This window comes from Cataglyphis hispanica, chromosome 1, assembly GCF_021464435.1.
Source record: "Cataglyphis hispanica isolate Lineage 1 chromosome 1, ULB_Chis1_1.0, whole genome shotgun sequence".
NCBI lineage: Eukaryota > Metazoa > Arthropoda > Insecta > Hymenoptera > Formicidae > Cataglyphis > Cataglyphis hispanica.
Genome location: NC_065954.1, coordinates 8,038,124 through 8,061,058, shown reverse-complemented (window position 1 = coordinate 8,061,058; position 22,935 = coordinate 8,038,124). Strand labels below are relative to the sequence as shown.

The following is a 22,935-nucleotide window of genomic DNA, read 5'->3' as shown; positions in this document are numbered from 1 at the left end:
GCCAGAGTTACCGTCGCATTCACCTCCCGCAATGAATAATCATATCGAATTACACACGAGCGGCCCTCAATCGTAGACACGATTATTATAGCATAGCTACGTTACGTAATGCCAGTCGACTTAATTATTGAACGCATATCAGGCGCGACTATTGGGTTTAGTAATTTGCCACTTACACGGATTGTCGTCGTATATGCGTCGAGAGACGGGGATATATACGTGCTCGAGATTATTATTTCGGATAACCAATGACAAACGCAAATCGGATTTGAATCACAGTGTGTCGTCGATATTATGCGTCGTACACGCATCGCATTATTTATTAACGTTTTAACTGATGAACTTTTTCAGAGTGCCGCGACTGACTTATTGTTGATACGCGAAACCGAGGAAAAGTATTGCGGTTTTTGGCTGGAAAAATATTGTCCAAATGCGCGACGTACATTGTATCGTATCGCAAATCGGAAGAATCAATTAACGAACGTTGATTCATTCAAATAAATTGCATACAATTTATTAGTCGATGTCTACCTTTATTTTTATTCAAGCCAATGCGAGCAGTCGTCAAAATAGTTTAATAATTAAAAATGCAACGTCAAAACGAGTAGCAGAATATCCGTAACAGCGTATGACGAACAATTGCAGATGCAATTAAAAATTGTGGAATCTGCTTCTAAATGTATATGGCGTAAACAAATGAGCGAATCAGAACGCATATTTCGAAGCGCATGTGGAGATAAGCGTATCCCGTTAATTAATAAATTACGATAATAGAACAGATCGTTAAAAGGAAGAGGAAATTTCTTGAATAACACATTATGAAGAATATTAACGACGCTATTGATCGACGAAATAATAACGACGAGGTATCCGAAAACATTTTGCCGATGAGATATGTAATTAAAATAATATTTGAAGTTATATATTTGTATACGTAATTATGGTTCATTATCGGACGCCCGGAAACGGCAAGATACTCGATAAGATACGCGTGCTTAGTTAACATTATGTCACATCGCCGAATTATGTGCTACGCTTCTATTAGCTGAGTTGGAATAAAGTTATCGATCGATAGGCATCAGCATACACGTTGTACAAACTGATCGCACCAAGTTTCCACTAGTAAAACCAGACGATCATGAATAATAAAGCGCGCACGCTGCGCGATATTAACCTTCTTGTATTTAGAAGCAAATTTTATTATATCCAGATATAAAGCGGATGAAAGATTTATTTCCCGTTATCAATAATCGGCGCGTCATGAATGAAAAAAGACCTCCGACCTAAATTGCAATTATACATAGATATTCTTAGCATAGAATGTTGCTGCCGCACGGTGCTTATGCACGAAAAGCATTAAAACGCAAATTGATAGCATCCCGTACCCGGGAATAATCTGGAAAGTTATGAACCTCGTAATTTACCTCGAGCTTACTTAAATTCATAATGAGACGCATTTAAAGCAGCTGTCGGTAATCACAGCGATTAAAACGTCTTTAAGCGTACACCGAGACAATTTACGACGATTTCCACCGACAAAAAATTTCTACACACGCGTTTCGATGAAACGAATTAGTAAACGTGCACGATACAGTGTGAAAAAAAATTGATAATCTTTTAATCTTAATTTTTTTCAAAATTGCGCATTTATTTTCATTGTCGCAAAACAACCGGCTTGTCAAAAAAATCATGAAGAATCTATGATGACGGTAATTTCTGACCACGCATTTTTTCCTCATTTTCAAATGGCATCCCCCCTCGACCAATAATTCTTGCAAGAGTCATCAATCACGTTATACGCGAACGAATCGGTCGATCACACATCACTGGGCCATCCATACATAACGAAAATCGATTGACATTAACGCGATAAATTCTAAAAAAATATATATGTATTCAAAAACACTGCGGACGATTCTATTTTTCATGCAATTCTGAGAATATCGTAATGCTTTGCGATTTGTTTTTCTTTTTTTACACACGTATCAATAAATTATTTTTAATATTAAGAAAATTTATATAAAACAAGTTAATTAATATAAATTATCTCAAAATAGTTCTTGGATATAAAAGAAATTTGAAATACTAAAATGTCATTTTATTTAAATTTGTACATAATCACCATTCAGTTATTTGCGCGTGTGACGCATAATATGCAACGTTATTGCAAAAAGGCTTAACGCGATAAGGGATGGAGAAAACATTTTTCGAGAGTATCGGAAGCCCCTCGCGAAACGTGGGTGTTTTTTTAAAGAGACGCGCCTGAAAATTGATTATCGCGTTCGATCGATCCGGTATCAAATTCTACAAGTATAATTGCAATCAAAACGAAGCTGCACTGATATAACACGCTGGCCGCGTTTCCGACAATTATTTCTCTATCCATTTCCTATCGCCAAAACCACGATATTCTCGAGGAATCCGATATATTCAATTAACACTGCGCTGCACTTCCACTTGCAAATCTACCGCGTTCTACGTGGCGAATCGGTAATTCTTTCCCAGGCTCCCATGTTTTCCATACTGCGATCCAAAGGTTGCAATGCCGTCAACATCGAATTGTTGTTGTTCGCACTGTACACGACGATCAAATTATCCGTTTCGATATTTCGAGTTATTTCATGGCCTAATCAATAAATGCAAAAAAAAAAAAGAAAGAAACTGCTGCCATTATTATTTGTAAAATGTAATTTTAATTTTTCTCTGCACGATATACGCTTATTTCTAAACTCTATATTAATAAAGCGATTACACTCGACGATGATGAGCGAATATGTGCTCACTCTCTCGGACAGTGTCACATTGGTCTGACATTTACAAAATCCCGTAGAGACAGTTTGGAAACGCGTCCTTCGACAGTCCGTGGGGGACGCGCGGGCGCTTCGGAAAAGCATTTTTTTCGCCGGACGAAAATTCCTTACCCCGATAAATCACGATTATTTGACCGAGGCTTCCCCGGGGCGGGCAGTATATTTTACTTACAAAGTCACACGTTGGATCACGCGCACACTTTTTTTTTGCTCGGCTACCGGGTATTACATTTTTAAATGGTTTTTACGTTTTGAATAGCAATGGGGCGCGCTTTGCTCGCGCATACCTTTACGTATACCTCTGCCCCCACCTCCACCCCCGTACGCCACCCCTCCGACCAGAAGAGCATGATACGAACTATCTCTGTCTCGCACCCTCTCATCCCTCTCGACACTTCCGCCCGTGCTTTCCTTCGATGCCTTTAACCCTCTTCGTCTCTCCTCCCTCTTCCCCTCCCCTCCCTCCCTCGCCCCCGTCCTTCCCGTGAGGCCTCGCGCTGTCAGTCGGCAGGTTTTTCGCGGTGGGCACGATATCGTTGTGTCAGACGGGCGCCGGCCTCATTTGCGAGGCTTTTGCCGGAACTCCGCGGCCAAGAATTATAATTAAGATCCCGCACCGACGCCCTCGGTCGTCCCTTTCCCCCCGCTCGCGGCCGCATGGCGGCGTTCACCTTCCGTGATATTACATTCCATTCCGAGCTGGATCAATTCTTTAATGGCCGGAAGTTTAATTTGTGCGCCGCTACAAAATAATCGCGAATTGCGCCGACGAGCGCGCGGCGTGGAAGCGTGACCCGTCGAGAAGTTTATTATTCATAAGGTCTTATTATTGGACCGATTCTTCTTGGGTATCGGGAGCGTTATCATTGTATACATGTTTGGAAAAAAATGAATATTAAACTAACCTTTTTGATGCGCTGTGATATATTTGACGAAATATAGCGTTCCTTTGCGTAAAGTGTCGGTGAGTTAAAAATATTTGGGATTATTGAAAAGAAGTTTCTAAACTCGAATAACATTACAATGAAGTTTTTGAAATAAGATCTTATAATTTTCTAATACTATACAAAAATGACTTTTTACGTTACTTCTATGTTTAACGATCAATTATATATTTTTCTTTGGATAACATTATTTATTATTTATATTATATAATATAGTAATATTTTCATCTTTTTATTTATGTAGATATTTTGTAGTCAAATACAACATTAATGCAAAATTGCATTTGAACCTTAAATATTGAAATTAACATTTTTGTGAAATTATTTTTTAAATGAGACCGTTAAATTTTGGATGTATTATATATTAAATGTAAATATAAACATCTTTATATTTATTATATAATTAATTTGCTCTGTCAAAATTATATTCAACATAATCATACGTAGAAAATTTACTTCAATATCAGGTATTTTAAAAATTTTTGTATAAATATTTTATATAAAAAACTGTGTGTGATTAATTTCAAAATAATTAAAATTAATTATACATATAAAATTATATAAATATAAGTGTCCAACATAACTAATATTTTGGAAAATAATTACAAGTTGCAAATAATTTTATTTTTTCTTTTAAAAAAAATAATTAATTAAAAAAATTTTGTTATTATAAAAACTTTTAAGAAAATAGAACAAATATTGAAAAATTTAATTCTTATATAAATAATTTAAATAATTAAAATTTCTTTTAAGCAAAATATTGCAATATTTTATGTGGATTATATTACACAATCATATAAAATGGATCCCTCAACTGTGGAGGTACACGAGCATTTAATTTTATAAAAGTAACAAATAATTAATTAAATAAATTATATATTAACTTACCCCATGTTTACTCGATCGTCGTCCAATCTCTTCTCGGTCTCTTCTTCCTCCCTTGTTTATCCTTTACCGCTTCTTGATAGCACTCATTCAAAAATACAGTTAATTAGAATCGCGGCACTTTATACGGCACTCCCGATATTAATCGTGACGAACACTTTTTTATTACATTGCAACAAGGGAATAACGTAAAAATTATAGTCGTATAAAACATTAATTCGGTGTTTAAAATTTATAAATTATTTGCAATGTTACATCTGTTGCTAATAGATAGTACCTTTTATTTAAGAACGACTACTGTCTTGTATTATAACACAAATATGAATAAATGTACGAATTAAAATTCAAGATAAATATATAGTACCTAAAAATCTATAGTCGCTTTACTGATTATTCGCAAGATAGGTTTCGATAGAGCAAATCACATATGAAACACTCGTTTTAACGAATCATTAATGCACAAACACCGAATATGTACTACGCAATTAACAAGTATTGAAATACGCTTAAATACGATATTTATTAATTAAATGTGCCGTAACATCGCTTCGAGTCAACACGTTCTATATTTGCCACGTTTTGTTAATGAGCGAGAAATTGGAAAATAACACATCGGCTTTACTTTAATACCGCGCAATACTATGCGAATAGATTGAAGATACGATAATCGTGGAAACAGATTAAATATGCAAGTTGACACTTGTTACGTGTAACAATCTTGGGAAATTATTACACTTGGCATTATAATATTTCACACAATCATATTTGGAAAAAATAATACAAGAACGGTACATGAAGAGAGAAAGATTTTGATGATACAGTCTTTTCACTTGAGACTCACCGCGCAAAATAACAGCAAGGTGACAACGCGCGTAAACAATATATACATCGCGTTGACTAGTGTCCATGTATTGTTTTTCTGCGGCAAAGAAACAACCTTTGAATACGTGTGACGATCAATTCCTTGACATGCGTTAAATTTCGCAAAGTATATATTTAATGTTTTACAAAATAAATACATATAAGAAATTATATATTTATTAAAATTTTAATTAATTATTTATAAACGATTAATGTCTTTTCTTAATATAGTTTTCCATTATGTGAGTCACTATGCGATTAATGTATTATTACTTTTTCTTAATCCAAAAATAATTAGTAAATTATATCTAAATTGATGAAAAATTCAAAAGCATATAAAATCCATTCAAAATTAAGGATCGTTAAAGAAATAATTATTGCTTGTAAGTTTGTGATAAAACAATAATTTATAATTGCTTACCGCTTTAATTTTTACTTGAGAAATATATAAACCGCTAAATCGTTAATCTAAAATCTACATGCTTTAATAAATTGCTGTCATTTATGAGAGTTATTAATAAAAGTTAATTAATCGCGTATTTTTGTAAGTGTAATTATACAAAATGATTGCATTTTTCTTTAATATATATAGAAATAATAGCGCGTTGTATATGCTACAAAATTCAGCGTTCGTATTTTGCGATAAAGAGCCTGCTTTAAACGATCTGTTATAAAAAAAATCGGAGCAAAATAAAAGAAATAGCTATGCGTGACGCGTCTTTGTTTATGTTCTTAGTATATCAGTGAAGAGTAGTGGGGTGAGCCTCACCGACGAAAAATCATTGAGAAGGGGAAAGGATCGATGGGAAGATAGAGAGATGAAAACATTATTATCATTACTCAATCGTCGTTCGTTAAGAAAGTAGTTTGTACGTTATCATATGTCGTCCATCAAAGTTTATCTACCTTGCTTCGATTCATCAAACCTTCGTGTAAAATTAGTTTACCTTACAATTCTAACTTTAATTTTATGTGTACACACCCATACACAAAAAATATTTGAAGTATAAAATTAAAATAGTAAAAGTGTACATATATGTACATACACACACACACACACACACAAACACATGATATATATCTGAATATAAACGTATATTAGAAAACGCGATATATAACATTACAAATAGAATTCTATTACAAATTTAGATTATGACTAAAACTTCATATTTGTTTTTATAAATTTTGTAACGAAAAGCGAGTTGTTATTTAACACATCGCGCAGTCACAACTCTGTTGACATTTGCGTGGCGAATCTTAAACGGGAAGGTCGCGTCGCGCAAACTTTTACATCGTCGTATTATCTCGCGCAATATAATCGTGACAAATACTAAGTGATAGCAAATCGCGATTATATTTCTTACAATAGCTGCAGTTAGCAAACATTCATTAATTCTCGCGATTAATTCTTGCGTCTAAACAAAATATGTTTTAAAACAAATTTCATTTCTATTAATTGCGTAATAATTATAATTTGATGTTTGACATATGAATTTTGTTCGCCAAACAAATTGTAGCTTTATATAATTAAAGTTGTCGCAATATTAAGTGCGCATCACAATTAACATTGGGAGTGTCGTACAAAGTGGCGTGCGTATTCTGCTAATTAATGTGCGCGGTCGTGTTTCCGCAAGTGAGTATATATTATAGGTATTATAAGTGTCATCAAAAAAAGAATAAGAGGACGCCCGAGAAATCGTCGTACGACGAAGCAATCATAAGGTGAGTGATTTATTTAATTTATTATTTATTATTTTTATAGACTACAGTATATTAATAAATTAAATTTTTTTTTTCAAAAACATTTTAAATGCAATAACAAGCACTTCAAATCTTAAGCATCGTAATATACATACGTGTTTTATTTTACATTTATTAAAATTTAAATTGTAATGTATTATTTAATTTTTAACAATAATAATGTGTTATACATTAATAAAAATTAAACACATTTAACATTTTTTATTGTTCGAACAAAGCTGTGTTTTTTAACACAGCAATAGCTAACTGAATTTCTAAATTCTATTTCGTTATTTTTAAATTGTTGAATTTTCTCAACATTATATGAATTCGTTATTAGGAATTAAAACTGGCGTGCAGAGTGTAAATAAATTTTGCCGTGAGGGAAGAAAGAGATAAAAATGAGCTCACGTCTCCGTTCACTGATAACGCGCGTTAAAAATATCGAACACACTTTAAATAATGAACAATATCTCTCGCAAATGATGCGCGATTTTCCGCGAAGAAAACTCGTTGAGCGTATCGTATTGTACGGATGTTTTTCGCGAAGTCGCGGTAATTTCGCGGGACGATTCGCGCGTCGAAAGCTATTCGTTTGATTCGTTACCAACGAAACGAGCGACGCTCGCGAGCATCGTGCTCGCTGAAATGCAAAACGTTTTCGTATCACTACGCCCGGAGAGTCGAGATACATTTTTTTCAAAGCAAGTCCCGCACCGTATCAGTGAGGGCCGCGTGCGGGGGAGGAGGGTCGAGGAGGGAGAAAAAAACGACGAGGGAGGAAGTGAGAGACGGAGAGAGAAAGGGAGAGCCCCCATATGAAACCGTTATCTGCACCGATTCAGCAATATTTTTACATTTACCACCCTCCCCTCCTTCCCGTTGTCCGTTACCCCTCTCTACGGTCATACCCCTTAATCTGAAACCCGCAACCTAACGAATGTACGAGTACAGCGCGGCTTACATCGACTGCAGTAGTGTTTCCCGTACATGCAAACATACTCCGAACACTTTAGACGCCGTTTGTCATTATTACGAATTTAGTCGCATATAGCACGGTGTTTTTCGCAGTTTGATTTCGGTTAAAATGGGGTACCCAAGCTCACGGATCAACTGCAGGTTTTACGAGCGAAATTTAACGAATATACGAACGAATCGACGCGCCTAGATGAGAATGGCGTCGTTTGCATTTCGACTAGCGCATTAATTACACATTTTAATACCTTGTATAGGAAAATATATTCTCACTCTAACAACAAGTAATTTGATGAACAAATATATATATATATATATATATATATATATATATATATATATATATAATTGCTAATTCTTAAAATAAATTTAATCCTAATTTTTTTTTAAATTATTTTATTTAAATTGCTTTACACTTGATAATTTTTTTTAAACAAAATATATTAATTGCTATTACATAACGAATATAATAAGAAAAGGGTGTATATTACGCTCACGGGTATATATTGCTTTCTCTTAGATATCACGAATTGGAGAACGATTACTAAATTAATCATATCGAGCCCGCGGCATCGATTTATTCATAGACCCAGTTTACGATGCTGGAACTGATTTTCGCGGTACACGTAACGAGCACGGCTGAGTTGTCGAATCCGAGGGTTCACGCGCAGTTGAACCGCTGAGTGGTCGTGAGTCACCTTAGAACGTGCTCAGTGGTGCTTCATATTAACAAAGACGTTACTTATCGACTCTGCAGACAAAAATACACGCCCCACATTTGTGTCAAATAAAACGTAGCGTTGGTAATTTGTGTATATTTTAATATCTATACGATATCAAATATCTCATTTTATAATCTAAAGTTTAATTTAGAGACAGTATGAAATTTTGCGAGAATAATAATCGGTGGCCTCGAGAGCGAGCGGTCGAATATGTTTAAAATGCAAATTATAATTCTCTTGGACATTAGCATTCGTTCATCACAGAGTCTCATTCGTCATCGTTCGGAACTTAGGGTGAGAGCCTCTGCGACAACGGAGGGAACCCCGCCGGCGCGGCCCTCGTATAATTCCACCCTTACAATTATCCCCAGCATTAAAAACACGATGTTAATTTCTGTACGCGGTGCTCGAAGGGGAACCCCTTCGATTCGATCGATTTGTAATTCTGCGCCTAAGCCTCGCCGTCTTGTTCGATAGGCGTCTACTACAAACGATGAATTCGCAATATTCCGCTGCCTAGAATCATTATACTCATATATCCACGTTCCCGCGTGCTTTCGTCAAAACACGCAATCGAATATATATTTGAGCGTATGTGACGCGATATAATGAACAAAAATTGCTCTTTTGTTTCGTATCTTTTAGTACAGCCTACTACATAAATATTGAGTTAATTAAACGCACACACGTTTGACAAATTCTTTAATAAAATTTATTTTTGTGCATCGATGGTTTTTCAATTAGCGGCGATTGCAGAAATTGTGTTTTCACAACATTGCGGCATTAAAAAATATAAAATTACGAAATTGATATGAGAACGTGTTGCCGCGTGTATTGAGGAAAAACAGAAAATATGCGCTCGTATTAATCGTATTAGTCGGTATTTCTTCAATTTTTGGCAGGCTCTCGTGAGCGTCGGCGGTGTCTCGAGAGCATCTCGACTTTGCCTGCCGACCCTCTCTCCTTTTCCTGCCCCTTCAGCCCGGGGGTTGCAGATGTCACGGAAAAAAAGTTTATGCTCGCGTCTTGACCGAACCGCGTTGTTCACTGTCGTTTTACAAGGGCATCTCCCCTTCGCCCCGTGCGTGCCCAAGTGGTCCGGACGCATAATACAGTCGTACGCGATACGGCGGTTTGGGAGTAAGGGGGTGGTATAATTAGGGGCTTGAAGGGGCGGCTACCGAGGGAGAGGAAGTAGAAGAGGCTGACAGATGTGGGAGCATTGTTTTATAGGGAGACTTTCCCGGTCCCCTCTCTCCCTTCCTTCTCGCTCTCCTCTCTGTCTCTCCGCTCTGTCTACACCCCATAGAGCGCGTGGCGTGCTGTGATTTAAAATGGGTATCGCGAATATGTGAATCCGACAGCGAGAGACTGGCGACTCGCAGAGCATGCTCGCTCGACTATGACTGACTGCCGTGTGAAACTTTTCCGCGGCTTCGCCAAACGAATCGAGCAGCGCGACAACGCGTTCATGATACCCTTTTCGCAATATGCTTCCTGTACTTGACAGGGAAAGATCTGATGACAGGTGTTACATTTGTGCGTAGAGTAGGTTAGTTTACACAAGAAACATACATTTTCTTGCGATATATACGCCATTGCGTACGTTGAAATAAGAAAAAAATATTAATCCCTCTAAAAAAAATAATTTCTTTTATTACACTATAGAAGAAATAAAAGGAACATAGCATAGTAAAAAAAATTTTTAAATACAATTTAAATACAAGTTTTACATGTATTTATTATACATGTATTTATTCATAATATTCATAGTATTCATAATATCTATGACATATCATTTGAAGGGCTCACCAATATGTGTTGTTGTCTTTCATATATATATATATATATATATATATATATATATATATATATATATATATATATATATACATGCATATATAAATATCAAGAATAGATATATTGTCAGTCTATTCTGGTAGAATATAATTCAAAATACACGTACAGTCCATGACAATTTATTTTACCGACTGATAGCTAAGAATGAATGTTCAGCACACCAAATCCTCTGATATTGTGTATTAATATAAAACAAATCCGTGGTATGTATAAAACTCCACTGGACCGAATCTTATTCAACGCGCGATAGAAATGGCTATATATGAAAAAAATATGTTTTGTATGTCTGCTTTATTTAATTATATAAATATATTCTTTTAATATATGTATATTGACACCGTTTAATCGGCTTTAAGTCTTGGAAGGAATATTGATGTATATTTATCAGTAAGTTGCCAATTTATTTATCTACGTAATATTCCAAGATTTAATGTAAAATTTGTTATAAAAATTATACAATTAATATATATACACGATTGTTGTTGGCAAATTAAAATTTAAAAAACATATGTAAAAAGTAAAAGTTAAGAATGTTAAAACTTTGTATTTTTTTCTTCTTTTTGTTTATATCGTTATTTAACGTGCAATGTTTTACGCATAAAAATGTATAATAAAATTATATCGGTTCTTTTACGCTTGCGACAGCTCTTTGCTCTATCGTCAGCCTCTTTTTTTCATTTGCACAGTGAATCACGTCTTTGAATTTTAATTTCGTTTAAAAATCTGAGTAATCACGAGAGAGACTTGCGAACATGTGCAGTCACACCTCTCATTAGGTTTTTGACAGCCCTTCATACGAGGATCAACCCACCCTGTGCATCCACCCGAGTTCCCAAACCATCGACTACCCCTACTCGCGCTTTTGTTCTTTGTCTAACTGAATGCTAGCAACCCCTCGGCTGTACGGCTTAAATCAGTCGAATGCCGAATATGAGCACGAAATTCACGAGTCGAACGGCAATTAAAATATTCTTTGCCGACGGTCGCGAGCCGGCCACCGTTTATTCTCTCAACCATCGCAAACAATGACACGGCAATATTCTTTTAATACGCGATTAAATGGTTTTGCAAACAGCTTTGATTTTTTATGTGCAAAAAATTGAAAACAATTTACAAAAAAAATTTTTCATATAAAATAATAATTCATGTTTTGTAAATAATTGCACTAGAGCCTAAAATCAGATATTTTGCATTCCGCCTAAATTAATATTTATTAAAAAATCTCAGCAAGTATATTTATATTCATTGTTTTTTGAAAATTTTATAAAAATTTGTGTAACATTTTATCAAATTTTTAATTACCGTGATCTAAGAAATATCGGCCAGTCCGTTGCTGAGAAATAAGATCAATAGTAAAATCTCATTGCAGACCTCGATCCAATAACCCATAATTATCCATCAGACTTTCTGCAGAACTATAGCGTGCTTCTGATCATAAACGAACCCTTTTACAAGTTCGCATATTTACTCATATTTTATAATTTACGCCGAGACTATAATTCTTCGACTGTCAAATATTAACAACTAATGAGAAGAGTGTTAATTTATGAGAAACAAAAAGCAAGGGACAATGAGATATTCCTTCTTCCTCTCGCGCCGAAAACTGAAATATAACGTGAGACAAAGAAAAACGTACAAACAAGAGAGATATCTATAAAGAGAAGAAAATGCGAAAGAAGGAGAGAGAATGTGACTAAGGGGCTGATAAAAAGAGAAGAGACCTTGATCAAGCAAGATGAAGCGAGCGTTGTGTAGATAAGATAGAGAGAGAGAAGGCAGCAAGAGAGAATCGATGTAATAGCGAACAAAGACAGAGGATAGGGAGAGGGAGAGAAGGAGGGCCACAGAGAGAGAGAGTGGAGCAAGTGCCATGCCGCGAGAAGCGAGTGCGTGGCTTAATTTCCTGCTAAATTACTACTTTAATAGGAAAGATGAACGCCGTTGATGAGGAGGGTTAGCCGGAATATAAATAGGGGGTACCGGCTCTCTCTCTCTCTCTCTCTCCTTCTCTCCATCTCTTCTCTTCTCTCTTCTCCTTGTTAAGCTGTTTCACTCGTAACCCCCATAACCCCCGCGGCTTCACGTTGGACCACCTTCTATCCCAACCCCTTAACGTGCGCGGCATCGTCATCGCCCGGTTAACGGCATGATAGCAAAAGAAGAGCGATGATTCACGAGATGATTGACGATTTTTAAATGGGTCCCCTTTTGTCGCGGCTTGGCCAATTTCACGCGATTTTACGGCGAAACCGTAGTGTCTAGATGGATCATATAATTATTTCTTTTTATAATTATTATAATAAAATTTTAATTGCAAAAAATATAATTGTCATTACTTATATGAACATATTTATATTGGATTTTAAATAGTTATAATACGTTATCTTTTTCTGTTATGATATGAGTTTAATATAGCATATGTTAACAATCAAGAATAACTATTAATCTTTATCAAAAAATGACAATAAAATAGTTTGAGCATTTTTTTTTTATCCAGCATCATGTTTTTTCGTTACTTTAAAAAATTTTTCTCATTAGAGCGCACAAAATATTTAATACCTGCCCAAGTCTGTTCAATGAGACGCGTGTAACAAATTCGCATAATAATTATCGATCGACCGTTAATCCATCCTTTGTTTCTCCCCGCCGGGAGAAAACGAGCCGCCACAAAGCGGATCGCTTTAGTCGTCTTATACATCTCGTGGAAGTTAACAAACATTGTGTTCCTTATCTCTTCTCGGCACAATTAATGCGAGGAACCCTTTGCTCGCTCTCTCGTACCCCCCTTCTCCTCTTTCTTCCTTCTATATTTCTTCGTTTTAGTCGTACGTACCGTTCTCACTATTTCCCCTTACTCTGCCCCGCTTCCCACGAACCTCTTTCACCTTTTACCCCCGGCGCCTTTGGTGCTTTCCTTAACGCGGTATTACTTATGTAGATGAGCCTCGCAATTCCTATACATTATTTGCGAAGAGAGCCCAGCCTCGAAGGGCGGCAAAACGGACTCGAATGAACGAAGAACGGATGGTGGCGGAGGAGGGTGGAGGGAGGGGAGGGGTGAGACGGAAAGGAAAGGAGAAGAAGAGGAGGAAGTAAAAGGATCTGTAACTTTCAAGATTGCGGAGTCGACGCTGTGCAAATTCCGATTCGTATCGTAGAGAACACAGAGAAAACGATAGACTTTATTTCTCTTGTAATCGCATCTCTTTTTAATCCACATGCGTGTCGTTAAACGGCATTATTCGCTGATAACTAAAATGACGTGATGTAACTTATTAGCGCAGTCGCTACTAAATCGTTAACGTTAAAATGTCACATATCGCGGAATAATCTTATTCCGTTTTATCGCGATTCATTAAAAGTATTTTGAATACGTTATTCTCTCTTTTTTCTCTCTTTGTACTCATCGCAGCTAATAAAAATGAAAATATACACTGTGTGTAAATCTCTGTGTTATTCAAAGTACAGTTTGACGAAAATAAATTCTCCATTCTCGGCATAAATCTAATGCAAATTTACAGTAGCGGTCAAAAGTATTGCATCACTTTCAAAAAATATAGAAATGCAAATAAATAATTGAGTTTTTTATTCTTCTATCTCTTAGAGCTATTTTGCTCATGTTCATAAAATTATTAAAGCATAAAATTACAGTAATAAATTATAATTTGGTTAATATTTATACATTTTTTTTGTTCATTTTAAAGTAACGACTTCTCTGTGTCTCTAAATAATATAATACTTTTGACCGGTAATGTATTATGAAAATTATAGCTCTGAAGCGCATCATAAAATATCTTGAAGATTCACGTTTCACGTCGGAAATCCCGAGCTTGCTCATACTCCTGTATAATCTCTATCAAAGTGACAGTTCGATTACAAACCAGAAGGAGATGTGATATTTTTATCGAGTCGTATATCGAAATGTAAATTTAGTTTGTAGTGGTCGAGATACGGTAGGTCTACTTTACAGCCGATTTTAATAGGGATATCTTTGCACTTAACGTCACAGCGTGCAGCCGGGCCTCTTCTCTTTGTCGATCTCTCGCCGCGTGCGTTTTGCGAGCTCCACGTGAGCGCGAAAAGGGAGAAATTCTTGGTACTTTGTTGCACGACTTTATAGTCGCACAGTCGTATAACTAAGAGGACAGTGATGAGCCGTAAGATGAACGTTCCTGTCGGGTCAAATCGGTTATGTCGTATTTACATGACCCTATATATTTGTCTTTCACTTGAAAAGCGATTTTCATATGACACAGGAGGGATGTGAGAGAGGAGTAATTTTGCAATTATTATTCTTTAATTAGAGAATTTTTTTATTGCATTTATATTATCGTGATTCAATTTGTATAATTATTGTAGTAGCCTCATTACTTGAGGAAAGAATAATAATGTTAACAAAAGTGGTTTAATATAACACCGGATTTTTAAATTAAATCTAAGAATATACGACTTCCTCTAATCTAAATTCTTATTTTCTTTGCGAAAGAAAAACATAATCCGTGAAATACGTATGGCTCTTTCTATTAAATCTTTCCTCGCGAATATAGTCGCCCTTGAATAAGCATCGAGCATTAATAAGAAGGTTCATTCAACATTAACGTGCCAATACGCTGCCAAACTGATTTGTCACGGTGCACAGACCGTGAAGAAGGCGGCCGCGCGTCCAACGCTGCGTGTAATGAGAAGAACACCGGGAATCTTATTGACCGTGCTTACGAATATCGAATATTGATTGCTCGCGCTGCCAATTATCGGGTCGCATTATTTTCGATCGACTCGGACGGCAAACGAACCGGAGCGGCGATCGCTCTCTCTCACCTGCCCTTTTGCCGGAATGTTCTCGCGCTGTGATTGCCGCGCGCGACGCATAATTATCACGAAACTCGCAATTTAGGCGATTGACTTCCGACTACGAACGAATGAAATTGGTACAACGCAAGCGTGATGTATGGAAAAAAAAAGAAAAAAAGAAAAGAAAAAATGTCGTTGCAAACGAATGTGTGTGTGTGTGTGTGTGAGCCGCGAGGAAGTGCGCCCGGGCAAAACGCACGATGTATGTACAAGTAATGTAATTTTTATTCGCGTCAACGGTAACGCACATCGCATAATGAACAATTTTTCGCGCTTTCGAATGAACGCGTATTTATGACAATAATTACGTAACGCGCCGTAATAAATATCGTCGACGTATATAAGCGCGCCTACGCCCCGTCTCGCGCGCGCAATACACCCCGGTACTCTTCTCGCTATTTGTTTCCATTAATTTTGGAGGGCCGCTTTTTACCAAGAGTGACAGAATCGTTCTGTGTAAGGTGACGCGCGTCGCATAAGAGCGCGTCCATCGGCAGGAAGTTGTCCGTCACGTCGATTCTTATTGAAACATTCACAAAAGGGCGATCGTAGCTTTATCTGCAGTTTGATTGTAGATTATTGATGTTCCTCCCCGTGTTCGTTCATCCAGGCAAGCGAGGGCCGTCGCCCGTAAAAAAAAGCCCCGAAAAATCGACGGCAAAGGGTGGACCACCCCCGCGCCATCCTCTGCCATCTCCTCCGCGCTTCCCCCCTCGAGTCGCCCTCGCCTCTCATCCTCGCACCCCTGTTCTCCTGCCGCGCCACCCTATCGCCCCTCCCCTCCCTCTCCTCTCTCCTCTCTCTCTCCTCCTCCCTCCCCTCGGCCAGTCGAATGCATGTCTCTCCCTGCACTCTCGTTGCGCGTAAAAAAATATCTACGTCCTCTCGCCCGCGCCCGCGCCGGACCGCTTTTTTTTCCACACACGTGCGTGAAAGCATCGCGCTCGCATACACACGTAAATACACCCGCGCGCACGCATACATGGCGCCGATATACACGTCGCGAGCGCGCGCGGAGGAGACGTACGCGTGATGCGGCGGAGGCGCGCGGAGGATGGCCGGCGTTGTTTTTCGCGTATGTAATCTCGATTCACAATCATTTCACATACTTTTGCCATTAGAGCCGATTCACAAGTGAGCAAACAATACCTCCATTCTTCCGATCGCTACAAAAGGGTTTTTGGCACACTTTCGCGCGCGCCCGAGCACACGCGCATATAAGAGTGGCACAGGCGGGGATGAAACGGTGGTGAGACGGGTGGAATGAGAGGGAAGCGAAAAGGGAGAGAGAGAGAGAGAGAGAGAGAGAGGGAGAGCAGGAGAGTGGATCTCCTACCTACTCGGCTGCCTGCCTGCCTGCCTGCCTGCCTGCTCGCCTGCATCTGAATCGCATCGTCGATGCTCCGGCGCATCGGATTTCCATGCGGCTCTTCGTGACAATCGCGGTCCTTTTTGTCCTAGACCGTTACGAGGAAACTTTGGCATGGTACGTCCACCACGTGTCTTGTCGTCGATAGAGCGACAATTATCCAGTCGAGGTCGGCCGATCGTGATCGTCCGCAGAAAACAAGAAAAAAAAAAAAAATTTATTGCGATTCACGTCGATTATGTCGACGGCGTTCGACGGAGAGGCGATACCGGGAGAGGTGAGCGAGCGAGGCCGGGCGGGGGCGAGGCAGAAGTGATGGTCGTTGATAGATTTTTTCTGGATACGAACGGGGCGATTTCGAAAAAAATATTTGTTGTCTTTGCAGACAATAAATATAGGCGTACGTAGAGGTACTCTGTTACACAGAAATCAAAATGTGGAAACACGCGCAGCACTTGAATATCAACTGAATTGGATATCGAGTGCACTCCCGGTACTCGGGGATGATCAAATATTTTTTTCTGTTGCATCACTACTTGTTGGAAAAAAAATGTATCCACGTCAGAGTGATCATTAGTTCGCGAATTCTCTAAACCTAGCAACGCAAGAAACGGCGGAGAAAATGTCACGCCGTTATCCCCGTTTCGCAATATGCGAAGAGCTGTTTCGCATCGAATATCAGAGGCCGAGTATCGGCGAGTATTTAACTCGAAATTTGTCTTGAAATCTCTTTTTTTTTTGCGCGCGCGCGCGCGCGGAGCCGAACGGCGCTGACAATTTTTGTAAATTTTTGGCGCGTCACGCGTGACTACTTTGACGCCTCGAATTTCAACGAGCGTCATTGCTGCGCACTGATATTCAAGAAACATCAAGAGCTATGTATCAAACATATTCCAGTTTTATTTCGAAAATAGTAATTCCTTAAACGATTTAATTCCTAGCTTTTCATTCAGCGAAAACGCAATTTAAAGTCGTTAAAATATAAAGCAAGGTTTTTTTTTTTCCTAACGAAAAGACGTACGTTGCGAATTAATCGCCGCACGCAAACTCGGATAGTTGTAACGAAGGGAACCGAGGGCAATGCACGCGATACTCGCACCGTTAGCGGCGCACGCCATTTTCGAAAAAAAATTCCCCGCTGCCGACAAAACGACTCGACGCTCGCGGCCAGGCGGATCCTAAAATTCTACCTTGAAGGGTCGTTAGGTTAACGCGGTGACATCGGAGGTGGTGGGCTGCTCGCTGTAATATATCGAATGATGAATCCGCGCATCGCAAACCCATAAAAACCCGTCAGCTCCGGACAGATACGAGATACGCCCTATTACTGTCCACCAACACCCGGGCGCCCTAGCGCCGTCCAGTTCGCAACGGCTAACTAAATTACCAGTTACATTTTTTACTGTCCGATCCCTGGGCGTTTTTTACCATCGTATCGAACGCAATGAAATGCTTCCCTAGGTCGTCGCGGCGGAGCACTGAAAGGCCGGCACCGAAAATGTTCCACGAGCTTTTTCGTGCTACGGTAAAACGATAGATTCGAAAAATAAATATGCGCCACCCCGCCCGTAGCTGGCGTAAACGCGCCAAAAAAATATGGCTCGAGATATAAATGCGTGTATTTTCCAAAATTTTCGCGAAGCACTCGCAACACCCGCCCTCAGGCGATGACATATTTTCTACGGAATACAGCGGAATAGTTTATTAACGTAATAATGTTATCTTTCTTCCCCGAGTTTGTCTTTAGTCTCGATATAGTACAAAGTCATGTAAAAGTCACGATATAGCAATTTTACGACTATTAATGTAAGGTGGGCATAATTATTAGCGAAAGGTTTAATTGGATGGAATTAGATCTAACTGTAAGCATTAATATAGTACTATACCGGCTGGCTATTATTTATGGTAATCATCGCACGTTATTAAGAGAATGTTTCTCAAGTGACTTTAATTGGACGAGAATGTGTTAGATTATTATCCGGAATTGTTTAGGTTTCTCAATAATCGTCCTTTTGCTCCTATTTTCACAAATTAGACAAATCGATTTAAGTATAACATATATCGATTTTGTATGTTTCGAGATTATGAACGTAATTGTTTAAGTTGACGTTATCGCCACGTTTAACTCGTGTTATTTAGATAAAATTAGAACGATGCGACAATTTGAAAAATAAATAAAGTAACTTAAAAATCGTAGAGCAGATTTTATTGTCTAGTCGCTCTTATACTCCTTTATATTACTCGTATATCTGTACGGAGCCAATAAAATTACGTATACAAAATAATGTCGCATTGTCAATATATTGGGAACGATAAATTTTGCGCAAATGCCCAAAAGCTGCAGAGAAAAAAGAATTTATTAACTGTGAATCGCGTGTTGGATCGGTTTGATTCGGTTCGATCGAGTCGTGATTTTATTTCACAAAGAATTTTATTAGGCGCTTGCAAAATCAGCAATAACTAATATTTTACTATTTGCCGGCCCCGAGCCAAGGGACTTCGGGTTATAAAATAAAATGTTGCGCGCGTTTATGCGACTGCCGGGCCACTCGTTTCGGAAGTGAGACGGTGTAAATTTTACAGTGCGCGGACGATAAACGTGTGCGCGAGATGAAACATGGTCCGAACATTTTTCTTCGCCATCCATTTGCGCGTAAGTTACGTGGTTTATTTATTTCTTTTTTTGTTCACCGTCGTTATCTATCCGATCGTTGTCGTTTTCGTGCTAGGAACGGCTAAATATTAGTTACATGAAAAAATCATTTTTTTTTTTGAGAAAAAAAAATCCGCAAATAGCGGTACGTGACGTGAGCAACAATCTAAATGATTGAGCATCCCATTTCTCGATTGATTAGATTTTAATCATGTCACTGATTTGTGAAAATTGCAAGAAAATAAACGTTTATGCTAACGGCAACTTGCCGGAAGAAATAAACCGCGCCGTAATCTAATTTATGCCGATATCCACCCGGGGAGGTTAAAGGCACTGCATCTTGGGAGCCATCGGGTCCCAACAGATAGTTCGTATTCGTGCTTAAGTTACGACCTCATATAGGACCGTCTTTATTCCTCGTAAAAAAGCCCGAACGGTCTTCCGAAACGAGGGAGTGCGCATAATTATTCGTCGCTCATTTTAAATTGGCCCTTTAAATTTTACTATCTCTCTGAAACGTGCACGCAGCCGTCGATGATTTTGCAAAAATTACTCGTGGTGAGCGGCCGGTGTCAGCCGCGCGCATCGAAATCATCCACCTTCACTTGCCGAGGCGAGAATAAATCCCCCCCGATACCGGTGCGCGCACAAACGGCGTAACTGATAGCGATCGACGACGAACGGACGGTGTCGAATACGCATATTTATCCTAATATTACGATCCAATTAGCACGTTCGTTCGAGGTACAAAGAACTTGTGGGAAACCTGCGACCGGCACACCTGCTGCATCTTTTACGATGTATAAAAAGAATCTGTTTCAGCTTACATTTCGCCTGACTAGTCTCATGCTACAAAATAATTATTGGACCAATAAATTTATCGCGAATAATGAGATTTATAAAAAACGAAAAGTTGATACGAAGAGATAAAGCGCGGATAATGTCGGCATATTTTTTTTTTTTTTTTGTTTTTTAAGCAAAGACACAATAATACTTTTAGGGTACGCATCGGTCGAGTATATCGACCTTAATAAATATTAATCCGTCTCTGGAGGCGTGAGTGCGTAATCAGCAAGGTGGGCGCGTAACAGCACGGAGTTATCAAATTGATCAAGCCAAAATAATCTGTGCGAGCGGCCACCCCCGGTTATGCCCCATAAACGCAGTGTACGAGCAATACCGAGTGCCATCTAACCATGTATACCCACGAATAAACCATCGCAATGTCCACGGGGCCCCGCCATCCGTGGGATCGCCAACACAAACGCGGCGAACATAACATAACCCGGTGTCACGCGCAGGACTTTACAACTCTGCCATCTTGTCGTTTCTCCTCCTCCTGCTCTTCCTTCTCCCTCGGCTTCTCCGTTTCACCCTCCTCATCACTCTTTGAGCATCCTTCGCGTCGCCTTAAGGTTCTCTTTTCGACACTATCTCTTTATCGTCTTGCGTAATATCCTTGGCTATTCATGTATCGTTCAAAAAAGTAAATCGTCTTGTATCATTCAGGTTCACAAGTGGTACCGATTGGTTCCGTGTGTTGATGTTTTTGCGGAAAACATGCTCTCGCGATATTGGTGAGAAAATTCTTTCGAGACTATAATAGGTGCGAGATAGGGGTAGCGGCGTCGGTCGCTCCAAGACGGAAAGGAGAACATCAGAGAGTCGAGAAGGAGAGGCTGTCGTTGAGACAACCTCCTGATACTATGGAGAACGAAGAGCTTGCTTGAATTTTAGTTGAGAGATTACGGAAAAAGAGAAGCGTAGCGACGGAAAAGAGTCGCCACTCGTCGATGTCTCTACGTCACTACGGTATATAGATATCATTACTGCAAAATTTTCAAATAAGGCGATAATGTTAAAAGTTAAATTATCTTTTGTTCCCCGAAGGCGCTAAATTAATCGAAATATTAATATCGACAATTACGAGTTTCAACGAATTCTGTGTGCGCGTACTGATATACTTAGTATATGGAAATGAAAGAGAGTTGAATATTTATATGATACATATGTGATGATTATATTTCGCAGTTATATCAAAAGCAAAAGTACATAGTTTTTTTTAACAGGATATTTTATTATTTATTACAAAAACTTGAGAAAATAATGTCCAGCCTTTTCTTAAAATAAAAAAAGAAACAAAACTTTTAATGAAAACGAATAATAAATTTAGTCACACTGAATCTTATATTCGAAAGTGACAAAACGATGTCTAAAAGTAATCTAAATGCAAGAAAACCCGAAAAAAACTGAAGAGCTGGTCGCGAAAGGGTCGCGAAAGGGTAACGCCGTGGAGGCATTCACTGGACGCTGGCAGATATTACTATAATGTAACTCTGAACATAAACGCGTTTACGACGCTCTGCATTGTCATTACGCGGCCCCTGCATCGTTCGCCAATGGCCTTAACTTTATCGGCACCACTACCAACGGGAATACAGTCACCGATGATACTATCATCCTTATCACTACTAGACGCAATAGTCAGCAAACTATTTTCCGTACTGTACGCAGTTCTGAATATTCCTTTTCTTAACTCCCCCTCTACTTTTCTTTTTTTCTTTTCTCTCCCAAGGAGCACCTGTCTGTCGCGCTTTACGGAGTACTCGTAAAAATTAATCACCCATAATTAGAAAAATCGCACGCGCTGTATATTGTCGGAAAATTCGACAGCGCCTGATCGAGCGAATTTCTGGAGCGACTTGCTTTTCGAAGGAACAAAGATTGTGCTCGTGCGAATTTTACGACGCCGAGTCATAATCGTCGCGATCGCAGCTGCAGCCGCAGTGGTTCCCTATCTCTCTTATCGTTATATGCATTATATGCGAGAGGCACCGGTCAAATTTAAGAAATATACGCGTTTCGCGATGCTCGATTCGATTTACACCAAGCTTCTAATTCGCGCGTTTGTACACGCAACACGTGAATACATATGGACATATGTGTGTATATATATACGATGCGATAGAGAAAGACTGTGAATGTAATCGCGCGTGTGTGTCATATTATATCAACGCACACATATCCACGGGATTCTCTTCGGTACGCATCGTTGGGATGTTGCGGCAAGGAAGGGTTTAACGATTCACGTAGCTGCGTCGATTTACGGCCCCTAAAACACATCGAATGCGCTTTATATGTATGTAAATTAGGTCAGGCGCTCGTGCCCCTCCCCTCGAACCCCCAGCGGACATTCGCCTTCTCCGTTTTGCCTGGCGATATACCGGCGGGCGTCTGAGTAAAACTGTGCTTGAAGCAAAATTAC

The 22,935-nt window shown here is 38.8% G+C and overlaps 1 protein-coding gene across 3 annotated transcripts in view; it reads left to right on the top strand.

Moving 5' to 3' along the window:
* The first annotated feature begins 6,762 nt into the window (after positions 1-6,762).
* The window catches only part of LOC126850104 (POU domain, class 6, transcription factor 1), a 136,478-nt gene continuing 120,305 nt past the window's right edge, over positions 6,763-22,935 (top strand). For all 3 annotated transcript variants that reach the window (XM_050592784.1, XM_050592801.1, XM_050592774.1), the window contains exon 1: positions 6,763-7,222. The gene's annotated coding sequence lies outside the window, so the exon portion shown is untranslated. The remainder of the gene's footprint in view (positions 7,223-22,935) is intronic.